Source organism: Haliotis asinina, chromosome 12 (genome assembly GCF_037392515.1).
Source record: "Haliotis asinina isolate JCU_RB_2024 chromosome 12, JCU_Hal_asi_v2, whole genome shotgun sequence".
Classification (NCBI taxonomy): domain Eukaryota; kingdom Metazoa; phylum Mollusca; class Gastropoda; order Lepetellida; family Haliotidae; genus Haliotis; species Haliotis asinina.
In genome coordinates, this window is record NC_090291.1 from 31599920 (window position 1) to 31617614 (window position 17695).

A 17695-nucleotide genomic window follows, 5' to 3' on the forward strand; every position below is an offset into this window, starting at 1 on the left:
TAAGGCATACATTTCAACAATATTGACGTATATTGTATTATCGTTTAAAGCATAAGGCAGGTATCAAGTCACTACGGCGAAGATGGTATTTAGTTTTTCGTCCCATCCTCGCTGAGAACAAATTCTTAACTTTCAGCCCATCAAGCTGATAGAGAGTACCAAAGTTCACCATGTACAGATTAAGTATAGTTAGTAAGACTGGTTGAAAATCAAAGCTATATTTTATGTTTGATTTTAGATGTTCATCTCATTTGTGGCAGTTTCCCTGTTGCTTCAAGAATCCATATCGGTCGAAGTACAAACGCATGTTTCTCTCAGTCAAAGGGAGGTAAGTCAACCTAAGCTATTGCGCACAAAGATATGCTTCACCCAGTTAAACTGTGATCGTATCCGGTTGATTGTGCGTGCTATTTATTATTTTTTTTAAAAATACATTTTATTCATTAACTACAATGTTTAAAATATGGGATGATTACATACACGCTATGAATTGCAAATAGCTTTTTTTAATCACAAATATGCATGTCTTTTCTTTTGTGTTAAATATGCCATTCGAAGTTGATGAGCCATACCCTTGTTGACGCTCCCACATCGTCTTATCATTGTCAACGGTGAATTTGTAATACTTTCGCAAGAAATAGACAGAAGTTATAGAAGCTAATTGTTTCCTGGTTAGTTAAGGGATTTCGCAGATGTTAACTAGAGTAAAGATTTCGAGACTTTTCAATGAGTGAGTGAGTTTAGTTTTACGCAACACTCAGCAAACACTCCTTCCTGCTTTACAACGGTACACGAATCTGGACGGGAAAGTCGCAGTCTAGTAATTAAGAAATTGTATTCCACAGTCCAAGTAAACTTAGTCTCAGTACTTTTCGTTACACTCCTCAACTGAGTCAAACAAAACCTAGTAGGAGGTTATGATTTATCCATAACGTTTGTCAGTTTTGTGCTCCCAGCTTCTAAAATGCCACTCAAAGAAGTCAGAGTAAAGAATTGCGAGACTTTTCCGTTATTGATTGAGTTTAGTTTTACTCAACACCCATCAATATTCCCAATACATGTATATGGGGGCGGTCTGTAAATAATAGAGTTTGCCCCAGACAATCCAGTGAGGAACTGCGTGAGACTACAATAATGATAGAGTTTGGCCCAGACAACTGTCTTGGCCAAACTCTATTATTTACAGACCGCCCCCATATGCATGTAGAGGGAATATTGCTGAGTGTTGATCAGACTTGAGACTACATGCTGTTCCTCACTGGAGTGTCTGGGCCAAACTCTACACAACTGGAATACGATGACATGTCTGTGCCAACTAAGTCAGCAATGCAAGCCTGCCCACCTGAACCCTTTAATCGCCTCTTACGACAAACATGGGTTGCTGAAGGTCATTTCTAACCCGGATCTTCACGGGTAACGTTTCTATGTTATCCATTAACCACCAATTCATGACAGGTCAACTCCTTGAAAAAGATCAAACCCTGTGTGTTTATTCTTTAAACAAGCTGAACAAATTCATATGATACTCCGTTTCAGAAGCATGTCTTGAACTGGACGTTGTTTATACTGATCTTTAACACCACATACTGAACTGATTAAGCAAACAATATGCAAAACTGATACATCGTTTAAAATAATGTTCGAAAATTCTTTATATCATTTTCATAATATGTAAAATTTGTTTTGCATTTGAGTTTCTAGTTCTTAAAAATTATATTACGACACTTTCATATTTTACATATATTTTATTATGATCAGTGAGGTTGTTATATTCAGATCAATCTCTTAATATGCGCATTTGATAAGTATCGATCAGTAACGTAGTGATTATGCAGGGATATAATTTGATCTGTATCAATCTATGACATATTGATTGTACAGGGATATAATTACAACGTCTAGACATGCAGGGTGTTTAATCAACATGATGCATGTAGCGCCTCTAACATAGTTATAGAAATACTGAATGTTGCAACACGATGGGGAATATTTCAATGGTTTCCGCCCTGAGTAAATGTAATTTAAACTCTAACAAAATAAACCGTTCATGGCTGTATGGATACACATGTGTCACCATTACTTTGAATGGCTGCATTGTGCAAATGTCATGGTAAACTGCGCACTGCCAAAATGGGAAAATCCCCCTTTGTAAACATTACAGCACATGCATTATGATAGGCGCTTTTTATTAACAAATGGAATAAATTAGTTATTACCCTTAGAATAAATCGTAATACCAATAATACTGATGCTGTTTTTAGATCATGGATCTCTGTTACAATTGGTTATCAATAACTCATGCTAGTCGCAAGAGACGGCTAATGGGAACGGGTGGTCAGGGTCGCTCACTTGGTTGAAATATGTCATCGTATCCCACTTGTGTAGATCGATGCTCATGCTGTTGATCACAGGAATGTCTGCTCTGGACTCGATTATTTACAGAATGCCGCCATATAGCAGGACTATTGCTGAGTGCGGCGTAATACTAAACTCACTCACTGCCATATTTGGACATGCCATTCAAGTATCTTTTACGAAGAGGAAATCAATCCACTCTTATGACGATAGGCAAACCAGTCATAAATATTTAAAAGTTCAAGCCATATATACTATCCAAAAAAAAAAAAGAAAAAAGAAAAGAAAAGAAACGCATAGATGAGAAATCTGTTGCGAAAATCTTTTATTTTCAAACATGTATAACTCGTCCACAAAAAGTCTTTAGTGAATGACATTTTACATCAGTTTAGAAGAACGTAATATCTATACAACCAAGTGGGTACTTTTAGATAAAGGAGACGCTAAGCGAGACGGTGACGGCGTAGCACGACCCCGACGTCGCGTTTCCTGGCTCTCTGACCACTCTCTTTTAACCTGTTCCGTATAGTTTGACAGCTAGGATATCCTCTGAAACCCAGGCAACCCTGGCTGCTGCGCTCTCACCCGTGGCAGTACGATCACGCAACTGAAGTTCTCGTATGTATCTATCTTGGGCTGCAGTGGTAACTCCAGATCTGCCTGTACCGGGACGGTCATTTGTTGTACCAGTTTGGTTGCAACGCGCCACAAGCCATGATATATTGCTCAGACTAACATTCAAACGAATGGCAACAGAAAACTAGTAATCTCCAGCATGCAGTCTTTCAATGGCGATGTTCCCTATCGCAGAGTCAATGCAAGACGTGACGTGGTGATTTGACCTTGAAAATCCTTCAAAACGAATGCCAGTTTCTGAAAGTATTCTGAATTTTTATTGCCAGACAGTGAATGCTCTTTGCTGCACAATTTCAACTGGAAGGTGAATTCTGTTGCGTTGTGGCGATGCCTTTTTAATCCTTGTAAGAAATCTCAATTTCAATTTCAATCAAAATCAACATTTTCAGGTAAAATCGATTTTTTATTTGTGCAATTGTGTAAAATCATGTTATCAACACTTTTGTTACACATTTTGACGATTGTTTGAACACAACAGGTAATTAATAGATTTTTAAACATACAAATTTTTGAGAGAGTATATTTATCCGAATAACGCATTAATCTGTAAGCTATACTTTAACATTTGTTTGAAAAAGGTTGCGCCTGTTCATGACACTCACGTTACAGAACTAACACTGCAGTTTTGTTAAAGCCTTAGAAATTCGATCTTGGAGTTGCGTCATCTTGATCTACGTGACGAAAAACATTGACACACGATGTGTGCATCTCACAGTGTCACGTGAATATTATTCTTCATTTGTCCAATATTTTCGTGTACGTGAAAGAGTTCCTGTACGTGGTTAAGTGTCCAAAAATAACTGGAAACAGATACAGTTTGGTGGCATGCCGTAAGGCCTGATAGAACATGGCTGATTATTGTTGTATGACTTGGACGGGAGTAAAAGTGAGTACCTCATGTGTTACACCCAGCATTATTCGGTCTGTAAATAATTGCGCCAGGATCACCCAGAAACTAATATTACGGGTTTGTTATGCTGTTGATATTTATGATCCACGTGACCTGCCTTTAAATTCTAGCTCTAGACACTTCGATTCTTGCAAGGTTATTTTAACCGTTGAACGCCTGAACGTTTTCTTAGATGTAAATTTCTGTTTATGTGGGTTCTTTTGTCGAAAGACGCACTCAGCAATATTTCAGCTCTATGGCGGCGGTCTGTGAATAGTCGAGTCTGCACCAGACATTCCAGTGATCAGCAGCATGAGCATCAATTTACGCCTTTGGGATACGATGACACGTGTCAAAACGTCAGCGAGCCTGACCTCCGTTAGTGTCCTCGTACGACAATCATGGGCTACTGAAGACCAATCCTAGCCCGGATATTCATGGACTCTGTTATGTGGTCGTTATATTTTGTGAGAGTGTGATATTTTGTCAATGCCATGCCGCACTATGCAATATACAAGGTATATTAGCCTATACGCGACACCCGTTTTCAAAATGTATGCAATTATTGCGTTTAACGCCTGGGTATATCAACATTTGGGTGATATTGGTTTTCGTTATACGTTTTAAAGCCTGTCTTTATGACAAGTGTGGATTGTGAATGCCATAATGGTTACAATTTGTAGTTAAACTAAAAAAAAACCCACCAAAACCAAAACAGAACAAACAAACAAACAAACAAACAAAAGCGAAAAACAGGTTCAGGTAGCTCGTCAGCACACAGAGCTTTACTGTGATATTTATGGCTTGGACAGGAAAAGCGATACCGGTTTGTCAATACTCGAGTCGGGTCAGATGATCCAGTGATTGATGCAATGAACACCCACCATGGTCATTTGCTTTAGTGGGTACATTATACTTAAGTTTCAAATGACGAAATCATTTTATTAATAAAATGATATAATCATATTTTTAGGTGAGGTACATACGTTTTTTCGCAGGTGATTTGAGATGACATGATATTAATCGGTCTGTTCAAATTATTGAAATTGTGTGTGCGTTGCGTATACGCATGCGTGCGTTTGCATGTGTTTGAGTGTGTGTGTGCTGCTCCCGACAATTGCTGGACCATTCTTATAATTTAAACCTAAAACTGCCTCCATTACACAACATATCTCTCAAATAAGGACGGAACAGGAGCCCATTACCTTTCGTTTATTGGCGACCTAGCTTCGTGTATTGGCGACTTTAGCGCGTATATTGGCGCCCCACTTTCACATACTGGCGCCCTATTACTGACCCTGTCCAACGCTGAAATCAGAACGGTAATACCCGTTATTGAAATACAGAAACAAAAACGCAATGTTTTCATCCATCTATTACACGTCAAACGTCACTCTAGTACCATCACGTTCCACAACAAAGTGTACAGATTTAGCAGCAGTATAACGAGGATCACAATGCATGGGCTTTACACTTTGCGCAATCGAACCTGTGCCGCAGGCACTATAACTACTAGGCTGCCTCACTTATTAATTACGTCCATGGGCGGTGAGGTAGCCTAGTGGTTATAGTGCCTGCTGCGCGGGTTCGATTCCCAAGTCATAAAAACCCACTGATCTGCAGTCAAGTTGTACATACATTGCATACAAGTTGCACTGTAGCCGTCGTCATGTTTTGTTGTTTTGGGGGTTTTAAAGAAAAATATTATGAATTTCATTTTTTTTCAAATTTAAGATTTTAAGCAATCACCATATTATTTCCTCACCTTAACGACATGTACTTTTGGTCAAGTCTGTATGGACAACGGGCCCATTCAAATAAAAAGCGGTTTTAAGCAACACGCGAACACGACTCCCACGATGCATTCTTCTCCTGTGGTGTGGTGACGTTAGTTGGCCGAGCTTTCTATGCATGCCAAGTCAGCTTGTGCCAGTGATTACATGGTTCTTAAACTCCTAAAAGCGACATTGGTGGTTAGGTTTACATCGACCGGTTTGGCGCAAGAATTTCTGACCTGGTTGACACATGTCATCGGTTCCCAATTGCGCAGATCGATGCTCATGCTATCGCTCACTGGATTGTCTGGTCGAGATTCGATTATTTACAGACCGCCGCCATATAGCTGGAATATTGTTGAATGCGGCGTAAAACTAAACACATTCACCCCTTTGAGTCCTTACCTCTGTGACAGACTCAGCGTCCTATTCAGATCTTCAGATATACTTATTATTTTGCTGCCTGACTGGGATTCTCTCCATCCTTTTCATATTGCCAGGAATCTAAAATCCGCACTGTTCATTGCTTTTCTTTTCTATACTTTTATTTTTTGCGAGAGTTTCCAAGCTTTGATATTCAGAAACTGAGAGGCTTGCCAAAACGTTTGGTATTTTTTGGTACACTTTCTTATTCTGTCTGTTAAGAAGTAAGCATCAGTTCATCATCATCTGCTCAACTATTCAATGGTTAAATTCCCGTTCTAGGTTTTGCGACTCTCACAGAATGTCCTCATCTGCACAGTTTTTGCCCCTTGGCAGACTGACATAAAAACTGACACTCGAAATGGTTCCATCCAAAAGCTTCGGAAAATGTATTTTGAGTGGCAGACACAAGCAACCCTATTCGCCTGACATGGTTTGTTTTGTATCCCCACCAATACGCTGCCTCGTGCACAGTAGAACGTGTTCTTAACGTGTGTATCGTGCATACCGTACGTGCTACCCAGATGTAGGACGCCAATATTGATATTGCTGTGTTCGGGTGCAAGGGTTACGAAACTAGGGCGCCAGTATGCATGATTTTAGGTTTAAGCGCAATAAACTCCGATGACTCGCCAATATTCGCGCGCCTCGATTGGTCCTCGGCCTAACGGCCTCGGACTCAACCAGCCGCGCGAATATTGGCGAGTCTTCGAAGTTTATTCCTTACGTCAACTCACGGAATTACCAAAAATGGATCCAAGCCAACCGGTCCTTGGTTTATCCACTAAATATGGAGCACCAGGCAGGTAAGCAACAAGTACCATCTTTAAATGCTTCGCATAACGCTCCAGGGAACAGAACTGATATCTTCCGCTCCCCGCGCAGAATTGCTATCCACCATACAACGGAGACATCGGTCAGTTTCAATCATCCATTGAACTTTAACAGCATAGTGGCGCCCCAGTAATGATTTGATTTTTATCAGAGGCAGTGTCGTAGAAAGTGACTGAAGCAGTTGTGCGTCATGCCGAATGTCCGGGTCCGATACCCGAACAACTGGTAAAGCTTTGTCCACCGCCGTTAAATTGCTGGAGTATCGCGAACGCCTATATTACTATGCTCACGCACCCTACTTATTTCGTTTGTTAAAGGGCGGTGGTGTAGCCTCGTGGTAAAAGCATTCGCTCGTCACGCCGAAATACCCGGTTCGATTCCCCATATGGGTGCAATGCCGGATTAATACTAAAAGCGGGGTAAAACCATACCCACTCACTCACTCACTCTTCTGTTAAAGTCCGTTTTGTGCACGAAGCGCACTCTGAATAAAAGTATATTCAATAATTTCGGTTTTTGATCGCTGGACTGTCTATAGACTAATGCTTAGTCTCTGAATATACGTAATTTTGATAGTAACAAATTAACCCATATAGATTGAAAAGGGGCCCCCGAGAGACCAAAGATCGAACCTTGGGGAAATTTAGACTTGCTTAATTTAAGGCTTTGCACTGCAGATAAAGTTTGGCAGTTGGGAAAATAATTAATGTATTTCAGGGACTGTGAGGCAGACTAGATTGTCTACTCTAGACTCGATTGTTTACAAGCCTATGGAATATTGATGAGTGCGGCGTAAAGCACACTTACTCTCTCAAATATAATTTCACTGTGCTAATATTATGTGAACAAACTGAATTACGTTTATTGTTAATGTGCGATAACCACCATTGTCACCAGCATTTGGTGATGTGTGCAAAAACGAATGTTATCAAAACGAAACCTCACAGACAAACATGATCGATATACATGTAATTAATTATCTGTGATCGATATGTTTTAAATATCTGTTTCATTCTGAAAAAAAATGCAAAAGGAACAATGTTTTGCCCATTAAACGTCGACAGGGTGACCTGAGCAAAGCGAAAGCACACGGGAAAGCCACTCGTCTGTGTTGATATTTGTTGGCTGAACCTATTCACGGTTTTCCCGTGCGGCCTAAAAATAGAACCATGTCATAGCAAGCAATTCTGACTTGATCGTCTGCAAAGGATCCGTGTGTAGGGGTGTGAGTATATCCTGTTCATAAAACAATGCAAGTGATAAATCAATAGAACACTTTTCGATTAAATGTATATTTCTTTCGATATCCCCCAGATGAAGCTTGCAGGCAGGAGTTACTTTCTATTGTCGTCTGCGCCTGCCTGCGTCGTGTGTTCAGACTGTTCACTAGTCGTCGTATGACGTAACATACATAGGTTATGTTATGTTTTCAGACGTATACTGTCTTAACCGTGAGAATATCGATGTATGCAAATAATAATGCAAATGTAGTATAAGAATTTATACACCTTGATAATCCACGAGTTTCAGTGATCCCATATCACCCAGGAGGTTTTGTGTTAAAGTCGCACATCTGTCACAATGTGCATCCGGATATTCGAAGCCTCGAAGTTCGACACAGCGGGGTTCAACTGAATGTGGAATGTGGAAATTTCTTTAACTGTGCATGCATCTGCTTGCTACTACCAAACAACCACCGCAGTTATATAGGCCTCATATGGACTCGCCAGTTAAGGAATTCTGCATGTCTGTAGTAATCTTTATTCGAGGTTTACACTTTGCACCTTCGCATTCATATATTTGTGCACTGACCAGAAGACTAGCCATTGTTATTCCTCGATTCCTTTGGTCAAATGTAACATGTGTTTGGGATTTGACATGAGTGCCATCCGAGATTCGAACCCACACTCTGGGAATCAGGCACGTAATCGCCAGCACACAAAGTCAGCTGCCCAGCCCGCCCAGCTACCGCATTGTGTAATCACATCCTTAAGAAAAACATGGGTTGCTGTGGACCCATCGCACCTATCACATATGTAGAACATAGTGGTCCCACAGTATACATATATGTTGCTGGGGGTCTACCGCAACCTGGTAGCCCCAAGAGGTAACAAACAAACATACGTTGCTAGGACCCTATTATAACCTGGTAGCCTCGAAGAGAGACAGGCACGGGTTTGGGGGGACCTATTGTAACAAGGGAGTCACACAGGGAGAAAAACATCGGAAGCTTGAGACCTTCTGTATCCTTGTAGTTCACGAGAAGACAAACAGGTTACTGGGGACTTGCTGTAAGCTGGTAGCCCCACGAGGAATTAAACATAGGTTACTGGGGTCCAATTGTAACTTAGCAGCCCCACTGGGAGACAAACATTGGCTAGTGGGGGCCTATTATAACCTGGTAGTTCACGGGGATGTAGACATAGGTTGCCGGGGATCTATTGTGACCTGGTAGTTCACGGGGAGACAAAAATAGATAACTGGGGACCTATTGTAACCTGGTAGTTCACGGGAAGACAAACATGTTACTGAGGGCCTATTGTAAACGTGTAGTTCACGGGGAGACAGACAGGTAGGTGGGGACCTTTTGTAACCTGGTAGTTCACGGGGAGACAAACATGGGTAGCTGGGGACCTATTGTAACCTGGTACGTCACGGGAAAACAAACATAGGTAGCTGGGGACCTATTGTAACCTGGTAGTTTACGGGGAGACAAACATATGTAGCTGGGTAACTACTGTAAGCTGATAGTTCACTGAGAGACAAACATGTTGCTAGGGAGCCATTGTAATCTGATTGTTTACGGGGAGACAAACATGTTACTGGGGACCTATTGTAATCTGGTAGTTCACGGGGAGACAAACATAGGTAGCTGGGGACCTCTCGTAACCTGGTTGTTCACTGAGAGACAAACACAAATAGCAGGGACCTAATGTAACCCTGTAGTTCACGGGGAGACAGACATATGTTGCCGGGGATCTATTGTAACCTGGTAGTTCACGAGGAGACAAACATAGGTGCCTTGGAGCCATTTGTAGCCTAGTAGTTCACAGAGAGACAATTATAGGTAGCTCTGGACCTATTTTAACCTGGTACCCGTATATCGAGACAAATATATGTTGCTGAGTATCTATTTTAATCTGGTAGCCCCACGGGGAGACAAATATAAGTTGCTGGTTACGAATTATAAACCGTGGCTGAAGACCCCCATGGCAAATTTCTTCAGAAAGGGAAAGGGAAGGGAAAACCCACAGTGATCACAATTAAGTATATTAGTCATACTGAGAGGAAGGACATTACCGTATCTCTCTTCTGTACATTGTTACAATATTTGCAGTCATCCTTATAAGGATGCAGAACATAAGGGAGAATGTAGCCGTTTCCTCTACATGTTTGTTGCTATGCTTCACATTGCAATCTTAGACGAGAGCGGATGTTTAAATGTCAACATTTTAAAATAGTGAGGAGGAATACCCACTTCGAAGGCTCAAAAAGAACACTTTAAATCACCCAGAGTCTTGAAATATCTTCATTTAGATTTGTTCAGTGAACAAGCGTAGCCAATATTCTCATCTCCACATGAATTGGTGGTGTCTGGGTGTTACACCGGGTCCAACTGGAAATAGGTAGGCTGCACCTGTCCTCTGTGCATGTGTTTCCTTTCCGCTTCACATTAGCTAAGGTTTGTGTCCCTCACCGCCCAAATCTATCAACTGGTCTTGTTAATCGGGTGTAGACGCTTTAAATACATTTATGTAACTTCTTCTTAGTATAGCTTGTGGTTATCTCCCAACTGACAGAGACCCATTTGACAGACAGACGATTGACAGACACTGAACAGGGAGGTTCATCAGGGTAACACCTTCGGGTATAATGGAACAGAGTTGATTAGGATGAGGTTCTTTACTGAAATGTAACTTCTTCTCAAAACTGTTTTTATTATCAATTACTATCGAATATGAAAAAACAGGTTTTTCACTCAGAGGTTTGATTGTCTTTTTGATTGATTGCCCAATCATTTTAGAAGTCTTTTTTAACAAGGACGTTAAACCCAAATGTTTATGAAAATCAACTGTTTTTATATTGCAGCAATATCGTTCAAAGTAAATTATATAGCTTCAGTTTCTTTCTTGTTATTATTTGGACTGTGTCTGTAACATGCAGTAGCTTATCCTATCTGTTTATTGAACCGTAAATGTTGTTCTAAAACGTCTGGGAACTGCCTGTCTGCGTAATGGGAGGGCACCTAGCTTGTTGATGACCCGTTCCAAATGAGTCATTGCAGTGATATCCGTTCATTTAACGGTGATATCCGTACGTTTAACACTGATATCCCTTCGTTAACCCAATTGAAAAACATCATTACCTATATAGTGTATGAGAATATGCTTACTTAATGCTACTTGACAACCTCTCAACTGCATTCTTGTCATGTGTGAAATAAAACTCAAACAGGGATCGATATATTGAATTAACGTCTGAATAAAAAGATGTCATTCTTGACTATTACTCTACCAATGTGTATCAAGTTTTCAAGTAAATCAGAGTAGGGTTTTATTGTCGTTATGTTAAGGTCTTTTTGGGTGCGTCTATAGAATGAAATGGTAAAATGTACTAAACTTTGTATGGCTGTAAGAGCCTGTATTGACCCTGACAGGCAGGGTACCCGAACCCTTCATTTCCTTTAAGTTTCTGTCACTTATTTATTTATTTCACCTTTGAGTAATTAAACACAAAATTTCAAGATCGCTTCACATGGTTACCCTATATAATCAGAGATGTGCCCGGGATGTGACTTTCATAATATGTCTAAACCAAGGATTTGAAATAACGTTATCTTGCTAGCACCGATCGTAAAATATCACATTATTGGAATCTTCCAATATGTTGTGGCGGTGCCTGGTTTCGATACTTCGACCTTTTTGCGGTTTCATCCACTAGATCTAGGCTACATCCTACTCGGGTCTACAAGAGATTTCGTTACTGAATAAAAACCTTGAATCTTGAAATCAAAACAATGTATATAAAATATATCTATTAAAAGGTTAACGGTAGATTGTTGTAGTATTCTTTTAATACAGCCCATTATAACACATCAGCCAATCCTTTTTCCGGTTGGAGATTCTGCCACTGGTGTCATAGATGTTTGTCATTTTAAGTTTGATGACTCCATGTTTCAGGGACATCGAACAACGCCTCCATTTTGCTAGTCCCATCATCCTGTACGGGGACACTGGAACATGAGATGCTAAAGGAGATTCAGTCATCTATATTCTGCCGTCAATCAAGGTAATGCTCGAATAGAATTGAAAACTATTAATAGATTTTATTCATATTTAATGTGATATTCCATCAGAGGAAAGGTTGTGTACTTTTTGCGTTGTGATTGTCCAAGAATCTGCATACCTTATTTGGGTGCAACTGGCATTTTATTCAGACCTTGGAAGTGGTACTCGTCCCTTGTGTTACCGTGCTTCGACGTCTTTATGGAAAATGAATTTACTCGCAAAAGTATTCATCATTACCATGATATTATGTATTCATTATTACTATATGTATTCATTACAACTGGTGCTCCATAAAGTAACTTTATTGTTTTATTGCCTGCAGAGGTGAAAAGGACCGGTGGCCTCATTTACCCCTGAATAAACAACTATCTCACTCATATTTACTTTTTAAAATGTAGGGTATAATGAAACATAAATTCTCTAAAACTCTGACCAGTAATGAATGTTAACAAATTTATGTATAGGGTCTTCTTCTTCATCAAATTGTCTGAGCTGGTCTGTGCTGATTGTGACAAGCAATGAAAGAAATGAGGTGTTATTTTACCAGTATTTTTTTACACTGCAAAAGTGCGTCCCAAAAGTGAACAACTAAAGTTATAAACACATTTTTATGAACTTACATAGTTAAAACTGGGACCAATAAAAAAATCCTCGTGTGTTACACTTCGCCTAAGTGGCCATTGTTAAAGAACTTAAACTCTACAAAAAATGTGAATTGTTTAACCACTCGACAATTTACTCAGCTTGTTTCCATCTTCAACAACAGGAGAGAGATGCTTTTGAAGCACCCTTCCCAAAAAGGGACTATATGCACAAATGGGTTAATAACAAATAATAGTGCACGTATTAGTGATAATTAATGAAAGTACAAATATTGGTAATTTTATACGGTAAATCATAAAAAACAAAACACTTTCAAAATTTTACACATGTTGGAATTTGTTTGTTGGCATGTTGTTTATCAGCAAATTTTGCTAAACGGGAGAGGTGAAGGAACTGATTTTCTAAGGAACTTCTACCGCTACGCTCATTACATAAAATCAAATGAGTGTAGCGGTAGAAGACTCTCAGAAAATCATTTCCTCGCCTATTTTGTTCAAATTAGAAATATAGGTTAATCAAAACACATAAAAGCAATGTACGATTGCAAAAGTGTGGACTTTTATTTTTTTTTTAAAATATTGTCCAAACAGTGATTCGAAAGCTACATCCAAGACATGAATTACTGAACAGATAATTGGGGACAGGTCAGACATATTTAAATGTCAAGTGACTGTCTCCAAGCAGCTGAAGAAAAATAATGAAGTATAATGCTATCGGCGCCCATGATTCGTACCGACTTGGTTGTAAGAATGCAGATCGACTTGTGTAATACTTCGCAAGTATGACAACGTCAGCATCGGCAGTGCACCGGAAATGCTAATTACAGTCGAGTGTTTCCGGAATGCCGATTGAGGCGATAAACGGAACCGCGTGGTCAGACTCGCTGTCATGGTTGAATCATACCATCGTCTCTCATTGCTGTCGATCACTGGATAGTCTGGTCCAGCGAGACTCCAGGGCGGTTGTTAACTTTTCTTATTGGAGGGACGGGTGACGTAGAGCACTATCAACGTTTAAAGAATCATATGCCAAAATTGCCCCCTTGTCAACCTGGACTCGATTGTGTACAGACCGCCGCCACACAAACGGAATACTGCCGAGTGTGGCTGTAAAGCAAACAGCCAGTCAAAGCATTGGGTTCGTTGCGTGAACCAGGGTACAGCAGACCCATCTCTTGTGTTTTCCGCAGTTGTGAGTGATTTGAATGGTGCCGCGGGATAATTACACCTCTCAGTCATACTTTTAAAAGTAAGTTGGGAGTGTTGCTGAGGTAATCTTACAGTGCTTTCGAGTGGATCCGGAAACCGATGGGTGTAGATCACCTGCGCATCGCTTTACTACTGTGAAAAATGCGTGGGTGTGGATACATGTCGATCATTGTAACGTAGGCGTGCATACCTGTTCGGTGGGTTGGCAGTCCATAGCTGGTATTTCATTGTTCAACCTCAGTCGACAGTCGTGAATGAGTGAGCATAATTTTACCCATCTTTTGGCAATATTTCACCAATATCACAGGGTGGAATACCAGAAATAGGCTTCATATATTGTATCCATGGGTGGAATAGAACCCGGTTTTCAGCTTGACGATAGAATGCTTCAACCACTAGGCTACCCCGCCGCTACTCAATCGTCAATAGAGGAGGCGGGCGAAAAATAATACAGTCACTAAAAATGTTTTTCACTGATGGCGTAGCTTATGTTTATGATGTTACAGAAATTAAGTTTACATCGCTTGGCAATAGTCCTGGAATTATTTTTGATGCTGATCGCATCTTTGTTTTGGTATCAATTTTATTGTAAATTTAGCAGATAAAGATCGGGTTTTTTGTTGTGCGTGTGCATTATGAGAGAATTGTTTTATTACAGCAAAAAAGAATACCAAAAAAGACATATCTGTAGTCTTAAAATTCATCCATAGCTTAACGTCGAAATTCGCTTCTGTTACATTCCAGACATATGACACCAGTTTGCGAATACATTGTAGTATGATACATAACTGTGTGAAGCGTCATAAAATCTACCAAACCGTCACGTGAATGGTTCTCAACTGAATGTGTGGGCAGAATTCTACTTGACAAACGTCGGAAAAAATAATTATGAAGCGAAAAGTAGACTTATGTATTTTGTTTATATGTTATATTTGTCTCGATAAAATTTAATAATTGCTACCAGATAACGTGATAAAGATCACTTCGTCACCATGTATGACACTGGGGTTGGGTGGTGGTAGCCTAGTGATTAAAGCGTTCGCTCGTCACGCCAGAGACCCGGGTTCCATTCGGGACATGGGTAGACTTTGTGAAGCCCATTTCTGGTGTCCCCCGCCTTGATGTTATGGGAATAAGTCTAAAATCATTGTCACACACTCACGTATATACTTGTAAATGCAACTTGCATACGGTCACGTCAGTCGATGCGATCGTGGGTTCGGTTTCCGGGGCGCTGTAGTTGTGTTTGTTTTTGGTTCGTCTGCACCATGTCGTGTCCGTGGTCTCCTGAAGAGTCGAAAATGTCTAATCCCTGCATCACGTCCGTTCCGACCTTGAAAGGTCAAGTGTGCATAGCTATGCCGAGGGATTCTGTGTATGGCCATCCGCCCGTCCGTCGGTACGGAGAGATTTTTATTCAGCCAATAAACTGAAAACTATTGGTTTGATTGAATTCAAATTTAAGGACACCTCCTTTGGAGGAGGGGGACAGCACAATTTTTTATCATATATATAAAATTTTAAAATTTTCTTGAAGCTATAAACAATCAATTCTGAACCAGACAACCCTGGGAGTGAGAGCGTGAACAAATACCATGTGATCGGGTCATCATGACCCAGTCATGTCATTTACCATGACATTCTGGAGGTTATCCCCGAGGTAAACCAACCACATCTAAACAATATGTGCACCCACACGATTCTTTATCGTTTGTGGTTCATGGACGGACTTAAACAGAGCGTCAGTGGTCTTTCTCGGTAAAATGACATAAAAGTTCAATTGAATTGAAACCACCTTGGAACATCTGGTCTAATGTTTAATGTTAATGGTATAACTTTGTGGATTATGGTATTTTCTATGCATTTTGTAGTGTATAATTAGGGCGAACACATCATGCCAGCTTTGTTATAGGTCATATGTTTACGAATTTGAAAATAACATGAAAACAACTTAATTATGAAGCATAACCTCTAAATGGTTATGGTAATTTTACACATAAGTTTTGTGAACTCATAATTCCCGTTTTGCTTCCTTTATCAAATGTTTCGGCAGAAATACCGAAAAGGTGAGACTAAATACCCACATCCACTATCCATCGCAATTTCGTTTTGTGCCCTCCCGTTTTCAAGGCAATCGCCATTATGTGTTATCGTAAACAGGTATTTGGACGTAATAGTAGTGTAGCTGTAAAGGGTATGTTCTGCTGGAGCAGCAATGAGGAGCGCCAGCGCAGCATGCTCAGGGAACCAGGCGGAATATCAGTAATTTTTATCGGAGCTGTGTGACCTCTTACTTTGAAAACTCATTATTCTGGACAGTTCAGTGTCACTGTTAAGTAACAATGTAATTTACTTTCTATGCATTAGTGAGTGAGTGTGGTGTTACGCCGCGTTTAGCGATATTCCAGCAAAACAACTGTTTGGGACACCGGGAATGGGCCTGCGGCTTTTGTATGTGGGATTGGTGCTATCGTTTGTTACTACTCACCCATTGAAGACATCAGTGTTTAACAAGTTTAAAATGTTATTACGTGCTTCCGGAACTATTTGCACTCAGTAAAATGATCAAAAACAAGATGTCAGCTGTCATCCACAACGCATCTCGAGAGTCGCGATATTACAGATGTTTTGTTTAAAACAATTTTACATAGCTAAATCCGCGTAGATATTTTTATATAATCCCAACACGTCTTTGCTTATGTTTTGAAAAATCAAATTACACAGACTAATGTTGACACTAATAAATGAAATGTATTCATACGCGTGAACCCTGTTATGTCTGCGTAAATCAGTCGTTTTGTAACTAGAATTTTGAGATATTATTTTGCTTGTCATTAAGCTTTCGCTCGTTAGATATCAAACCATTCACTCGTTTCATAAATATGGTATTACACGGGACATACTTTAGTATTCCCTAAATTCGTTAGACACACATATATGTTTTCTTATAACATCACAACCGAAGACATTATGTATATCATTCAGTTCCGGTATGCGAGGGTTGTGCATGTTTGCCAGGGGGTGGTGGAGTAGCCCAGTGGTAAACGCCGTAGGCCCGGGTTCTGTTTCACACTCAGGCAAATTGTTCGAAACGTATCCCTGTTATCCCTATATGTAGGTTGAACAGAGCTCTTCCTGCTTTCAAAAGAAACTGCAACCAATTAAGGGTTTGATACTGCATGCAGTCCAACTTTTCGATATATGGTGGGGCAGCACTGGTTCAGTTATTATGCTCAAGATCCGTGTCTGGTACATTCTCTGAAAATAACGGTGGCCTTTGAGTCTAGTCCAAGTTTGAACCCTTATCCCCGTGTAGATTGTGAGATAGAATTGAAGCCCCCGACAACCAATGAGCGACCTAATGAGTCAATTCATCTGGCTTTTGTCACTATCCCCCTTTAAGCTTCGACGTTGCTCACGTAGTCGATCACTAGACAAGTCCAGATTCGCTAGTGATAGATTGCAGAGTGCGGCGTTTTGTTGGATGCGTAAGAGTATTCCAGAAAAAAGCATGTTTACTCGTAAAATCGCGCAAAACTCGAAATACCAACACATACGAATAGTTCTTGAAAACAATAGACCAGACTATAGATCAGCCAGGTATGAGGTCGGACCGTCGACTCACTTGGCATGAAATGCATACCCCGCCTACATGCACAAGGGATCATGTGAAAGATATTTAGT

At 40.2% G+C, this 17695-nt stretch overlaps 1 protein-coding gene across 3 annotated transcripts in view; it reads left to right on the forward strand.

Annotated features, from left to right (window-relative positions):
* Positions 1–238: 238 nt before the first annotated feature.
* The window catches only part of LOC137257376 (uncharacterized), a 37675-nt gene continuing 20218 nt past the window's right edge, over positions 239–17695 (forward strand). Inside the window, exons 1-2 of one of the 3 annotated variants that reach the window (XM_067794711.1) lie at positions 239–328; positions 12093–12201. The gene's annotated coding sequence lies outside the window, so the exon portion shown is untranslated. Of the gene's footprint in view, positions 329–6679; positions 6885–8060; positions 8138–12092; positions 12202–17695 lie in introns of those variants that run through there. The other 2 variants (XM_067794710.1, XM_067794708.1) reach the window with 2 other exon arrangements.